Below are 12,728 nucleotides of genomic sequence, written 5' to 3'. Positions count from 1 at the left end.
GTAAGTGTTGAAAGAGATGTTCAGAGGGCTAAATATACTTGGAGTATGAGATTTTTAAACACCAAAAGGTATTGAGGACACCTTGAACTATAAGCCAGGTAATGGCAAGCAGTAAGAAAATTAGTGACAGGAGCCTGGATGAATGGAAATAGATGGCGAGATACTGAATACATTAAGTCCATAGTAATTAATGTATGCGCTGACAGAACACAGGGATTTTGAACAGTTGCAGGATAGGACCAGTAAGAATGCCTAGGAAATCAAAAGAGCATAGGTGAAGACTTGAACTGGATAGAAAATCAAGCACAAGGTATCAGTTTTTTAGTGCAAAAAATAACTTTTCCTGCGTCGTCTCTTAATTTAATTTTTGCATTCCTGATTTGTTGCCCATTTATCTTTATCTTAGCTATTCTTTGTAGTTTCTTGAGTGGGTGGTTTTGTCATAATTTGTAGAATTTTTAAAGTTTTTACATCTTGGGCCATGTTTTCAAAAGCCTAGTTACAGTGATTTGGCTCAGTTATTTTAGGTTTGCTCATGCTCATCTGTATAGTATATACATGCATTTTGGTATATATTTTTGTAGGTCATAAATGCTATATTTTCTGTGGTACATCATAGTTGAGTTTTCTGTGGAAGTCTATTTACAAATTTCTGGCATGATTTTGTGTGATAACTTGGCAGTACCCCTTTCCCAATATTTGTCCCATTGTTCCTGTTCCATGTTAGTAATGCCCTTCCCTAGAAAAACAGTACCTATGCTGTGCTTGTTGTGTGTATGAGAATGAGACAAGGAGCTCTATTTTTCAAAGTTTGAAGAGGAAGGAAGTTGCAGGGAGGGAAGGTAGGTTGTATACATGTACTGGCCTCTTCCAAGGATGTAGGATGTAGGATGTGTAATGCTCATTATAGAGGAGATTGTTTTGGGTGATGAGAAGTACTTTTTCTAGGGTAAGATTGAATGATATTAATTTTAAAAATTGTAATGTTAGTGGGAGAAAAAAATAGTGGCATAGGGGAAATTTTAACAAGGTATGAAAATAAAAATAGAATCCACAGGGTAATGTAATTGACATAGGAATTTGATCATGCTGACCACACGTCTGGTGTGTTGATGGAAAATTTGATGTAAAGAAATATGAGAAAAGCATAAACAGAGCATGTTGTAAATGTTTTAAAACTAGGTCTTGGAAGAAAAACAATAGTGTTTAAAAACAGTCAAATAATTTGTTCTAGAGTAGGTTAGTTAAAATTAAAAATTATCAGACTGAGCCAGAAAATCTTGACTCCCATTGAGCAACACTGCAACAATGTTAAATTGACTCTTGTCAGTAGATATGTTATAGGTTAATTAGTAATGACGGTAAAATTATGCGGAGTTTTCACTGATAAAATGATAAAAAATATGCTGACCCTTTACCGATATAAATTTATATTTAGAATTATGCTAAAAGTCTTTACTGATACAAGAGAAACACTCCATACAGTGCTTGGCAGTTCCCATGTAATTGAAAATGTTGCTTTAAAAGCTTGCATTGGCTTTGTCTTGAAAAAGTCGATGTAGGGTTTGTATTGGCGCTTATATAGTTCGGCCCTTTTCTCTTTGGATTTCTCATTTTTCTGTAGCAGTCTTTCGAGAATCAGGACAGTAAGGATAGTTATTTCAGAAGGTGTGAAAACACAAACAGAAGAGAAATTATTGGCTTTTTTGTTACATACTTTGTACTGTATTTCTGTGACTGCAATGTGAAGAAAGTTTTCACTAAACTGTCTTCAGTAGCAATGATGTTGCTGAAGTTGTGTATTGATTGGTCCAGTATGTGAAAATTCTGCCTTTTTTTGCTTGGATTGACTAACAGTGTAAGACATTACCATTAATATTCAGGGTTGTACGTGGGGAGTTGGTTTGGTAAAAAGAAGATAGCAAGGATAAGCATTTGTAGTGGCATCTTGCCTTTCTCTGATGTCAACTTGAAGTAATTAACCTATACCTTAGTTTTAAACCTCCTTACAAGTTTTTTATTCAATGATGACTTTGCTTCCTTGCTCATGCATATACGTATCTACAGGAAACATTTCGTGCCCTAATATACTGAAATTTTCTCCCAAATTTGGCATTATGCTCTGAGAATATTTGAAAGTATGAGACATTAGAGCTCTTGAAGATCTAGAATGGGATTACTGTATAATTTTAGATTACTGTATATTTACAGTTTAATATTTTCGTTCTAGGTTTTTGCTAGCTAGCTCTTCTAAATTGACTAAAAATGAATCCATTTTACTGTGTTGTTAATATATTACATAGTACGTATCATCAAAATCATAGCAAAAAGTGTATACTTTAGTCAAGAGTCTTCATATGAAATTTGAATAGATTTTTAGGTCACAACTGTAAAGGTTAGCCTAAGAATTACTGATAGCACTGGTATCCTATTTGGCTGCCCTTTATAAGGTTATTATTACAATAGAAAACTTTAATTGGCTTTCATATCAGCACCCATTGAAATAGCACACGCTACTTGCTTTCATGCTGTCTTCAGATGCCACACCATCACATAACTCACATTAAGAAGTTAACTTTCCTTTTACTGCATGTTATAAGCCTTTCAGTGTTTCTGTTGCTGATGATCATGCCAAGTGCTTCATATTACTGTGCTTTAAAATGCTGTGGCTTTCTACTTTTTACTTTAGTTTTATATATTTAAATTATATTTATGAATGTACATATGTAATTGTTGTCATTTAGATGTAGAAAAGAATAAAACAAGAAGTTGACATAGCACTAACATTTTCACATCCTGAGAAAATATGGAAGTGCTAGGTCTACTTTATGTTTTACTCCTTCCTCCAACACAGTGACATTTTGATATTACATTGCAAGTTCAAGTGATTTATCATATATATTTTTGCTTTTTCATTTTATATTTGCCCTTTGTATTCTGTCAAAACTTTCCCTTAGAGGGTATTAGACTAAAATTAAAGATACTGTAGAGATGCCTGGATAATGGAAAATGGGTCTCTTTGTGTGCAGCAAACCATATTTGCTATTGTTTGCATATTGAGAGGGGTAGAGCATTGGGGTGCAAACTAAGCTTATGCCCAGCCTTTAGGGCCACATTGATGATATACCATTAAATGACACTTGAGTAGTTGTTTGTAGATGCTTTTGTCTCTTGACTGAATAGTATTCGTCCTACTAGAAGTTGGCCATCATTTTTAAAATTCCATTGTTGTTGCTTTTCTACAGTAATTGTAATACTCTATGTATGTCTTTGTATGTAGACTTTGTAGGAAAATATCTGTTGGCCATTTTCAATTAGTGATTTGTTTTTTCTTTCTACAATTCTCAGAGCTTAATCTCTTCTTAGTCTGACAGTGTTGATGACTATGGCCATTAAGGAGCTAGCTAGGTTAGCAAAATAAACAAGCCAAATCAGTTGCTGTACATTATTGTGCTTTGGTAATGTTTTGGTAGTGGCGATGTTGATAGTTGCAGTTTTTTAAGACTTATGATGTCATTCATAACTAGTACTGTTTGTAATTTTACTCATTCTCATTTCCACTGATAACTGTTTGGCTCATTAACCTTTTAGTTGGAGTTAAAGCCCTAGGATCTGATTTATGATTTGTTTAGTCATTTTTATTTGCTAAAAGAGTACACAGTAAAGCTGTTAGTTCAGTATACTAGTTTAAGGGTGCTAGCATTAGTTTTAATTTAAAATTATTTTCTTCTCCTTCTGTACTTACTTATCACTTGATGTTGTTTACTGTCTTATTGTGTTCAGGAATAGTAGCTTTGCCAAAGGTTTTTGACAGCTGAGTTTTGGGAGAACACGTTCACATTCTTTTGATAGAGTTAAGTAAATATAAACTTGATTGCTTTGTTTACAGTATTGAGTTACAACTTTGGTTGTTCAAAGGTATGGCAGTCATAATTTTGCTGATCTGCTCTTCTGAACAAACCCCCAAACCATCCTAATAAATTTCATTGTGTTCTTTAGCTTTTGAGAGTCATTAGTTTGTAATAAGATCTTCCATTTCTTCATAGCTTTTTCATGCCAGAGAAGTGCGGAGATATAGTATAGCTCTTACTCACAAGTAATATATTTTCATTTGCTTTTACTAAAGGCTTGTATCTTTTACCACTAGTCAAGTGAACACACCCCTTTATTGAGGCTGTTGCTACTTACACATACACTTAACAGCTCTGTATATGTGCTTAATTGATTGAACTGTTCTATATTCTCCAAGACCTCCCCTTCCATCACAGAAGGGTACATCCTTCCCCATAATACAGGGAGACGGTTCACTAATCAAGCCACCTGTAGTTGGGTTCCATCACTAGTTTATCCCTGAAAATTTCTTGGACCACCACACATTGTTGATATTGGTTGCACTAGATCTATTTACTTGCTGGGCCACTGCCACTGCCACAGTCACTTCTAAATATGTGTAAGAGATAAGTGTTCGTTTCCAGCATTTTTATACAGTACTATAAGTATGGCTCCAGCAAGTAAAGTAAATGAATAGTACCATGCTGTGAAACTCTTTGTGTTTGTGATATAGCAAGATTGCAGTACAGGTTAACCTATATTATTTATCAAATTATGGTTGCAATTCAGTTACAGTAATTAAAATTGAAAACAATGTATTTGATTACATACCAACATATGCGTGTTTTTGTTTAAAAAGTTCCCATTTTTTATGATGTAACTCTCGGGAAGCCCAGTAGCATACAGTAAATACTTGTTGTGTTAACTTGCAAGTAATATGTTGCAAATAGTACATACAGATGTTCTCTCTAGTTATGATGTAGTTTCCATAAAAACTTTAGCAAAGCAAATAGGTGTGTTTTGCTGCAGCAATCCCCCCCATCCAGATAAATGAAAAGATAAGGGCAACAATATACTTTATTAGATTTTTTTTTTTTTACTGCCAACAGTGTATTTAGTCTATTACATACGTATTTAGAATTTGCTAGTCATTTCACCAGATATGTACCATAATTGTTAAAACCAATTAAGAAACAAAAGTGTATAATTTCATTTGGGTGTTTACATTTTCAGAGGGGATTCTATTTCTACTAACTTTTGTGATTACTATAGCCTTGGGTAGAATGAATGAATAATTGCATTCAAAGAAATAAGAAAAGAATATTGTAACAAATGCTCTAATGATATAGTATAAAATTATTTTAATCCAATGATTTTTTTTCTGAAACTGACATGAACTTTTTACGGGCAGTCCCTGTTGAACATTGGTTTATATAAAATGAGAAGTGCTACATAAAGAATAATAGGCACTTTTAAGTCGCTACTTATCCTTTGAAACAGTCAAGCTCATCAATTGTTCAAGTCTAAGTATGTAATTATCTTCCTCTTATCACAAGTATCAGGGTGGTTCATATGTTTCAAATGTGCATGGATGCATAAAAATACATTATAGATAATGGGAGGGCGTTAAAAAAAGCTAAATAGTAGTAGCACTGAACACTAGTGGAGGGGTTATATACTAGTGACCACATAGCAGACTGAGAAGAGAATATAATAATTATGACAGTGTATATGAATCGTACCCTAATTTATTGATGTAGCTCATGTCTATTTATTAAAACACAAATCTTCCTCATATTGTATTTTCCTATACCATATCAAGGTGTCCCATAAGCATGAGTGTGAATCATAGCTCATTGTTATGATGTATTATATGTCCAATGGTATCATAATGCTTATTTCTTTTTGCATCTTATTACAAAGCTTTTTTTATTTTTTTTTCTTGGTGATTTTTAAGGATCTAATAATATACCTCAAGCAATTTATATATGAGTACATATTTAGTACAGAATATCAAAAGCTTATTAATAAGTACTTGCCTTTGATGTGTTAAATGTGGCCAAGTATTCTGATGCAAAATATAGCTTAGCCTTGGAAGTCAGGACTTCACTTTACACGAGGTGATTAGATGGTTAGCAGTCGTTGAGGGGTAATCCTTCTGTAACTCGGAATTCTCATTAAACCAGAACTCCTCATTCCAAAAGATGTTGGGTTTTGATTAAGATATAATGTTTATAAGAGTAGGAGAAAAACATATTAAATTATGCGAGAGTCAGACTCATCCTGATCAGCTTCAGCCTAGTGTATCAGGAAGCTTTTAAGTGTTAGTGAATAGATATATAGAACTCCTCTGTACAGTTAGCCCTTACCTAATTGTAATTCCAGATTAGCAGACACGCCTATTTACAGAATTTTTTGTGGAACACGTATACCCGGTGTTTGTGGAAAATTTTCCACTCATTCACAGTATGGTTTGGAGAGAATTATTCACTTTTTAATTTATTTTTCATGAAATTTTGGTGATTAAAAGCTTTTTAATTATAAAAATTAAAATACCCGGGTGTATTTTTTTTTTTTTTTTTTTTTTTTTTTTTTTTTTTTTTTTGCAATCAAAATAGGCATTTTTTTTTTTTTTTTTTTTTTTGCAATCAAAATAGGCAGTATTCAGGTGGGCTTGTAGTACACATCCCCACGAATGTACGAATGTTGATTATAGTTGATGATGATATTATAGCCGTGCAGCTTGATGAATGACGCTTAAGGTAGACTGCACAGCAAAGTAGACGAGTTACAGATCCTCTGAGGGCGCCTTGTCACCTTCTTCAGGAGGCGCTTCATCAGGGATTTCAGGAGACACCAACATCTTGAGGTAATTGTACGGTTGTACAAACAAGTCAAAATAGGGTTTCACTATTTCATTTATGTTATTGATGAAAGTTGTGGCCCTTTCTTTATTTCTTTCCCATGCCCTGACTGTTGTGTGTACCTCCCTGACATCCCTGATCAAATTGGAGAGAGCAAATTGGAGGTCTGTTGAAGGCATAGCATTACTAAAGAGGGAGGCGAGTTCTTGTGCAAGAACAGCCTCCCCAAGTATTTTGCCCCCTCATATCCGATATCAATGCAGGCGACTGCATTTTCAGTAATGCAGTAATGGGCTGCTACTTTTCCATGACTTCTGCCCTCTTAACATAACTATCACATCTATTTTATCATAACATATAGAGGACATTTTAAAGAATAAATCTTAGTCCGTAGTAGTGTATACCGCACAGGCAAAAAACGCACTAATGAGATACTATTGAAATTACGTACGTACGTGTTGGGTCAATTGGGTACACGTTGTGCAGACTGTACATTTTATGAAATGTTTTAAGATGATTTCTAAATATGATATGTATGTGCATGAAGTGTTTTAGGACGATACTAAAAGTACGCAGACCACATCTAAAATATGTAAGGCAACGGAAATATAGCATAGTACCTATGTTTCTGTCTGTGGCATTCAGTATGTACGTATTTTTCATGCATACGTACTAAGTATATTTTCGTGACTAAATACATTTTTTATGATGATAAAAGATTTATTCATTTTCAAATATTACAGTCTTGTAATACTTTAATGTAAGCACAGCAAAATTTCAGTCACAAAATTGGGTTTTCTTAAAAGATGCTTCACCCAAGCCAGCTTTCCACAGATAAACAAATCTTATAATGCTGTGACGCCTTCTTAGAGCAGTACCCAAACAAAATGATATTCGACATACTATTGGCTGTTGTCTGCACAGCAGTCAATCCAGGAGCAGCATTCATTTTTCTTGTCGCTCATTAGCTGACAAAGAGGCGGCCATGAAATATCCCGAGGCCTTCAAGAAAATAATCCAGGAGAAAGGATACCGCCCAGAACAGGTGTTCAATATGGACGAAACTGGCCTGTTCTAGAAGAAGATGCTGTCCCGGACGTACCTTACGAAGGGTGAAACTAAGAGCCTCCGGATTCAAGGCACAAAAGGACAGGTTGACCCTCCTGGTGTGCGGGAATGCGGCTAGCTTTATGCTGAAACCAGGCCTCATTTACAAGGCTGCCAATTGCAGGCCACTCAAGAATAAGAACAAGGCGTTACTACTCGTCTTCTGGATGCATAATCCCAAGGCCTTGATCACTAAAGTCCTTACAGAGTACTGGTTCCACCAGAGCTTCGTTCCTCTAGTTAGGCAATACCTGGCCGATTTGGACGTAGAGTTCAAGGTCTTGCTCATAATGGTGGACAATGCTGGTGGCCACCCTCTCAATCTTTATTACAAGGTAGTCCAGCTCTAATTTCTCCCTCCCAACACCACCTCTCTCCTTTAGCCTATATATTAGGGAACTCCCTCCAGCACCTTATTGATGCAGTGGACCTGGACAGTGAAATCATCAACCAGTCGCTAAAGGACATGAAGAAGGAGACTGAATGCCTGCTGGAGTGGCTGGGCTGTGTCCATAATTACAGGCAGTCCCCGAGTTACGAAGGGCTCGGCTTACGACGTTCCGAGGTGAAGACGCTTTTCAATTATATTCATCAGAAATTATTTCCAGGGTTGCGACGCCTACAACACTGATCTGGCAGATGAAATATGACATAAAAAAATGCAAGATAGTTTTTTTTTTTTTTTTTTTTTTTTTTTTTTTTTTTCTCTCTCTCCAATAAGAATGCAGTTTACATAGTTTTGAATGCCCCCCAAGCAGTAAAAGTAAGGTTTTATACATGCAACTTACCCGGCAGATATATACTTAGCTATAGACTCCGTCGTCCATAGCTAAGTATATATCTGCCAGGTAAGTATGTATAAAACTTCATTGTATCTTAACAATATCATTTTTCTTGGGATTTTTCATGTTCCAGCTTACGACATGTCTCAGGAATGGAACCCCTGTCGCAACCCGGGCACTGCCTGTATATTCATCAGAAATTATTTCCAGGGTTATGACGCCTACAGCGCTCATCTGGCACAAGAAATGACACCAAAAATGCAAAATAATCAATATTTGAAGGATTTTTCAATGAAAAATGTAATAAGAATGCAGTTTACACAAGTTTGAATGCACCCGAAGCATTAAAAGAAAGGTTTTCTTAGGATTTTTTACAATGTTCCAGCTTACGACGAGTTTCGGCTCACAACGCGTCTCAAGAACGGAACCCGTCATAACCCGGGGACTGCCTGTATATGGGCTTTTCTCTTCATGAAATCCAGCATTTGGCCATTAATAAGGTAGTCCAGTTGACGAAAATTCTTGGTGGTGAGGGCTTTGACAATATTACCGAGGATGAAGTCATGCAGCACCCCCATTGATGCCCACTCTGACCCCCTGACAGACCAGGACTTGGAAGAGCTGACGAAGTCTGCCAGTTAGGAAGAAGAGACTCCAAGTTCAGGAGAGGATCAGGAGCAGGAGGAGGGGAGCGGCCTGACTTTGGAACGCCTGTCCCAAGTTAAAAGAATGATAAACGGCCTCCAGGAGTTTATTGCAACTTGGGATCCTTACATGGAACATCTCAAAGTTTTCCCAGTATTGTTTTAATGGTATACTCGTTGCATAAATGTGTACAGCCATGAACAACTGAATTGGATAACAACATCCATTTGGCTTGGTACAATGGTTGAACTACAATTACTGTATGTAGTTATGTTATAAATGACGTTATGTAGAAAACGACTGATACATATTTATGTAATAACTTTGTTCGTTATAGATCAAAGATCAGCAAGGAAACACTGTTAAATTTACACCAGCGTATGATATGCCATGATATAATCATCATCATCGTATACGCTAGGCTAACTTGTTAATGTTATTCAATTTCTCTTTGTACTGAATTATCATAAGCCAATATGCATTGAACCTAGACAATTAGCATAAATCAGTATCTACTATGCCATATATGTATAAAGTATACTGTGTAGTGTAGGCTAAGCTACTACCCTGTATGTAAAGATGGTATTGATTACCCTAGCTTAGGTTAGGCTATATATATTCGAGATACGATTTTTCCAAGAAACTATGGGTTTTTTGGATAAGTAGAAGACCTGTACTTCATGCGTGAGATAGGTGTAAAAAAAAAGTTATCTATTTCAGGACATCCATACCATATTTAATTCATAGCATAATACCATTTTTTTTTTAAACATAGTAGTTCAGTGGACCCCTTGTATTCGCGTTCTCCGGATTTGCGGACTCGCACATTTGCGGATTTCTTTCGGGAATGTTTCCCCGCATTTTTTGCGGAAACTTCGCACATTCGCGGTATTTTTCCATGAGAAATATCCACTAATTCCTGGTTATTTTTGGTCAATTTCATCATAAAATGCACTTTTTGTGTTGAAACTTAAAAAGAAACCAAGTATAAAAATTTTTAGTAGGTTTTACTTCAGTTTTAACTAACAAAATAGGCTGTTTTTAGCCCTTTTATAAGGGTTCCAAACATTGGCGGGTTCTAACTATTCACCGGGGGGGTCTGGTACGCATCCCCCCGCGAATAATCGTTCCACTACAGCAATAGAAAATATAGAATTTTGATGCTGTCTGATTTATGTTAAATACATAAAGTATGCTCATGTTGACTGGGCTATTTACCGGTACACTACAACAGTCAGCTATTTAGTATGAATGAGATATAGTATCTTGCATTTTAAAATTGATTGAGGCCATTATTATTCGTATCAAGTTATGTAATTTTTTTATTTGGGGGGGGTGTCCTTCATAAGTAATGTGTCCTACTAATTTGTATACAAGATTCATGATCCCTTTAAGACTGCATACAATATGTATAGTTGTTTCTTTAAAAAATCTTTGGTTTAAATTCCTCAGCATCATTTTCATCTTCCAGCATTTCAAAATATCTGCAACATAAGTTGAAAAAAAAAAAAAACACAAATCAGTTAAATATTTGAGAATACTAGACACTGTGAAACCCTATAAGCAACCCCTTAACATTGCTAATACAATAATGAATTGTAATTTTAATGGATGTTGGAAACAAATTCAACACACACTACATGCTGTGAAGAACACATGCAAGCACACATTCAAAGACACAGGCAAGAACCAGTGCCACCACATGATAGTCAAATGTCACAAAATTGGCTGTATTTTTAATATCTTAGCTTTCAGATGGTTTTACATTTTGTAGGTTACATGACTATTTTATAACATTTAATACCTTTGTTTGTGATCTTCCAATTGTGTATTTTATTTTTATGGTGTTTTAGTATTTGTTGCAAACTTGATTTAAAGTCATATGAACTCTGTTGATTTTAATTTTTACTTATTTTCAATGAATACCACTCTAAAATAATTTTTGGTATAACTCTTCAACAGTCAAAATAAACCTATTATGGAAGCCTTCACATTTTCTTTGAGTGGAAAAAAAGAAACATGAAAATTCATACTCTTCTTACTAATTTGTCTTTATATTTGAAATTAGTTGTACATGGCGTACGATAACATTGACACATGAAGTTATTGTGAAAATCATTGGTTAGCAACACTAAGTTCTTTCTGATGTATTTCAGGCAGGTCTGTGCCTATTTCATGTGAAATTTTAATGAGGCTTTGAAAAATTACACTTATAACAAACATTGTATTGTACTGATGGGATATACATAAAATGGCTATGGAGGAAATATCTCTTTTTAAAGATTTTGTTTAGGTTCCCATAATTTTATAATCTGACAGCCCCTAATGCTACTGGAAAACTTGTTTGGAGGCTGTTTAGTGCTTGTTAATGAGTTTGGAGGCTTTTCAGTGCTTGTAAATGACCTACGGGCTGCTCTATGAACAAGAGCCTGTGCTGGCATAAGGCCAGCTTAATCAAAAGCAACAACAGTGCTTCTTAATTTCTGTTACTACCCAGTTCTTCAGTATTCACTGGTACTGCTTTGTGTAGGCTATTCCAGCAATGATGGTCCCTTCTTTTAGTTTTTTAAGACACTAGAGTTTGCTTGGTCATCAAAGTACAGAAACTTAGGTATTGTTAAAGAAATTGGTTTGGGAGGCATTTTGTGTTGCTAGGTATTGTTGAAGAAATTGTTTTGTGGGGCATTTTGTGATGCTATGCCACTAACAAGAGCACAAATGCCTGTTGTAAAACTGGCTGAATTGCTTTTACTGTGAATAGGTCAGTATTTCCCCCCCCCCCCCCCCTCTAGATTGACTTGCCATGGTTAGGCCTAATTAGTCGTCTGAGGAGAAATGTTTTCCCAAAATATTAGAAATAGTAATCTCTCTTTCTCTCTCTTGCAAATATTCAAAATTCTCTGCTGTGCCATCTGAGTTTGGTGTTGTAGTTAAATTTCATTTTTTACTTATGTATGCATGATCCTGCATTATAACCCCATTTGTTGTTTGACCTCATTTTCATGATTTTCCCTTGCATTTAGTAACATTTTTGTACTTATTTTTAATAACCAAGAACTTAATTAAGCCTCAATTGAAATATTTAGCTCTCGGTATCCATTGTCACACAGTGTAGATCCATAAAGTATTTAAAATATCCCTGCAAATTTTATTCTGTCCATTTGGATCTTATACTGCTTATTCATTTCCAAGAAGACTTTGCTATCCATGTGTGTCAGCCACCCGAGGTTCTATTTTGTCCTGCGTTATTGCCTGGTTTAATGTTTTGTTGGTGATATTGTACATTTTATTCTTATAATATATTACTGTATATGAAAGATCATTGGTAAAAATTCTTTGGTTGATCTAATGAGTTATTCTCATTATACTTTTCCAACATTTACCTTAGTTTTCAAAAAATATTTGTAGATGTCTTTCTGTTCTCAATTTGAAAAGTATACGTATCTGGGTTACCATATGGTGCTAGATGCTCCACTTCTAATAACTTTGATGTTTCATG

The 12,728-nt window shown here is 35.2% G+C and overlaps 1 protein-coding gene across 4 annotated transcripts in view; it reads left to right on the top strand.

Annotated features, from left to right (window-relative positions):
- Window positions 1–12,728, top strand: part of LOC135203167 (SIN3-HDAC complex-associated factor-like) — a 155,584-nt gene that overhangs the window by 129,965 nt on the left and 12,891 nt on the right. The window contains exon 3 of one of the 4 annotated variants that reach the window (XM_064232860.1): window positions 6,566–6,700. The exons of the other annotated variants lie outside the window; for them this stretch is intronic. The gene's annotated coding sequence lies outside the window, so the exon portion shown is untranslated. The remainder of the gene's footprint in view (window positions 1–6,565; window positions 6,701–12,728) is intronic. 4 annotated transcript variants of the gene reach the window in all.

This window comes from Macrobrachium nipponense, chromosome 33 (genome assembly GCF_015104395.2).
Source record: "Macrobrachium nipponense isolate FS-2020 chromosome 33, ASM1510439v2, whole genome shotgun sequence".
Classification (NCBI taxonomy): Eukaryota; Metazoa; Arthropoda; class Malacostraca; order Decapoda; family Palaemonidae; genus Macrobrachium; species Macrobrachium nipponense.
Note: the sequence above shows the minus strand (reverse complement) of the source record. Positions and strands in the feature narration are given on the sequence as shown.